We start from the raw sequence: 2714 nt of genomic DNA, 5'->3' as shown, positions 1-2714 counted from the left end.
TTAAAATCCTTTAAAAAAAATCCTATTAAAAAATCCTATTAAAAAAAAAGCTGTTTATTCATCAAAGAATTAAAGGAGCAATGGCTGCTGAAAATTCAGCTTTGCCATTATAGGATTTTTTTTTTTCTCACAATATTACTGTCTTTACTATATTTTTGATAAAATGAGCCTTGGTGAGCATAAGAGGCTTTCAAAAACAATTGAAGGGTAGTGTACAGTTTAATGTACTTGCACACAACCTTGCTCATCTAATATTAAATATTAAAATCCTCAAACTCATATTTACTTAATTGTTAGCATTTTCTTATACACAAGAATCAGGCATTGTGTAACTGGGCCTGAGGTAGTAATAAGACTCTTTATGCAGAAGAGCTCAGTGCATATGCTGGAATAAATCAATTTATTATTTGTAAATAAATCAAGATAAATAGCAACTCTGTGAATGTATTAACAGGAATGAGGTCTTATTTGACTCTCTTTTTTTAATGTAACGATTTCACTGACTGATTAAGTGATGAATTATGGATCAATGGTGTCAGTCCCATTCTGTAAACGCCTCACAAACCAAGTGTGCTTAAAATTTCAGATGGAAAATCACTAAAGGAAAAGATGGATAGAGGGGAAAAAACTGAGTAATATTTTGACTTTGTAGTTTATTTTATTTTATATGGAGGTTCTTAACTCTTATGGGGTGTTTTTTTTTAATTATGAATCAGTTAATTGTGAATTATTCTTTTTTTTTCATTCTTTACAAGAAGAGAGAATCCTCAGGAGGTGGAGGAGCTGTCGTTTGCACCCATATTTTGTGTTGATTGCATTTCCATTTTTCTTTAATTTGTAAAAAAAAAAAATTTTTTTTTTTATATAAATGTGTGATTTGTAACACCACCATCCTCTCAGATTACAATACATACAGAAAAAGCTTTTTAACTCACCATTTGACTTTACCGTCTCCTTATCCAGCAGTTCAGAGCAAATTGATGATTGTTATTATACATTATTGTCCTTGAATTTGGTTTGTAAGATAAATGACTTTATCATATGAGAATATCATGTTAAATTTGCTCTGATATCTTTTGATCTGATCAGAGAACCATGAAGTCATAGATCAAAAATAAATAAATAAAATCAAGAAAGAGAGAGCTGAGTAACAGATTTTCAGAAGCCTCCGGACAGAGGTCAGCAGAGGTCAGGAGGTCATGAAATGTCTCTTGTTTCAGCAGCCTCGTCCGATGCACGTCCTAAATAAAAAAAAAGGTTCAGATAAAGGTCTTTTTGAGAGCAGCTCTGGCTGATCTCAGTGGAAGCACATTCATGCTGACTCACAGTGTCATGATCCCAGTTTTGTGTTTCCCTGTCTTGTGTTGAAGGACTTTTCAATTGAAATGATTTCCATTCCTATTGTTTCTGTGCTCACCTCCTGTTTGCCTTGTTCCTCTGCTCCCTTGTTTGTTGCCCTAGTTACCCCTATGTGTTGCCATTGTGTTTCATTGGCTCCTCCCCCTTAGTTAACTTGTTTGCCTGTGTATATATACCGCTGTGTTTCAGTGCTTGTTTGTCATTCGTTGTGTTCCCTCTAGATGCTCATGTTCCTTGTTTCCAGTTTGTGGTTTCCTATTCTCTTGTGTTCCTGTGTTTTGTTAGTCTTTTAGTCTTTTCATTTGTTAAACTCCAAACCTCCACGTGGATCATCCTCATCTCGCCTTTGCTCAGCTCCCAGCATTACACGCAGAGACAGTCAGCCATATGCCAAAACTAGCATGACAAAGGCCAGAGAAAACAGAACATTAAAGAGCTATAGTTCTAAATGCAGAGGGAGGCTGGACCGATTATTTGCTCAGTGAAATCTTCAAAGATATGACTAACTTTTTTTAAACATCTAAAAAATGTAAACATATGAATTTATTTTATTGATGTTTTAGTGTTAAAGTTGCATGAAGTCTTTTGTGTAAAATTCAATCAAAGTAAAATGTCTAATAATTGAGGGTTACCCTTGTAAAAAAAAAATGTATAATGTGCACTTGTAGTGTACGTCAAAACTTAAAAGTATATTTAAAAGAAAAAAACTTTAGACAATATAATATTAATGAAATAAAAAATGTCAAATCAAACTTTTTACAAGTACATTTTAAGTCATGTTTGAATAATCTTTTGTTGCACATTAAAAATGCACATTTTAATCCGTTGACTTACATAGTAAAGTACGTGTTATTAAATATTACATTTAAAGTAAATACATTTTAAATGTACTAAATTGCAAATTTCAATGTCAATAGATACATTTCAATAACATAACTTTCAAAACGTAAATTTCAAAAGAAATTACATTAAAGTTTACTATAAATGCTTGTCAATTTGGCAGTTCACTTTAATCATATTTCAAAGACTGTATAATTCTGAAATCACATATAAAGATAAAGCACACTTAGGTTTTACTAATTGCATTTAATATAAATTTAAACGATAGTATGTTTTCATTTAATTGAAAATAACATGCAATTAAGTTTCCAAAAACGTTACATTTAGTTTGCACTTAAATATTGTTTAAAGTATATTATTATTTTATTAAGCACTCTTTTTAAAAGTATGTACTTGTTTTTTAAGCATCTATTTTAAGCATCTATGTGTGTGTGTGTGTGTGTGTGTGTGTGTGTGTGTGTGTGATGTGTGTACCTGTTTTTCTATTCTGGTGGGGACTTAAACCTGAATACACA

The sequence above is a fragment of the Sinocyclocheilus rhinocerous genome, unplaced genomic scaffold (genome assembly GCF_001515625.1).
Source record: "Sinocyclocheilus rhinocerous isolate Xijiao unplaced genomic scaffold, SAMN03320098_v1.1 scaffold714, whole genome shotgun sequence".
Classification (NCBI taxonomy): domain Eukaryota; kingdom Metazoa; phylum Chordata; class Actinopteri; order Cypriniformes; family Cyprinidae; genus Sinocyclocheilus; species Sinocyclocheilus rhinocerous.
The sequence above is the reverse complement of the archived record's forward strand: the minus strand, read 5'-3'. Positions refer to the sequence as shown.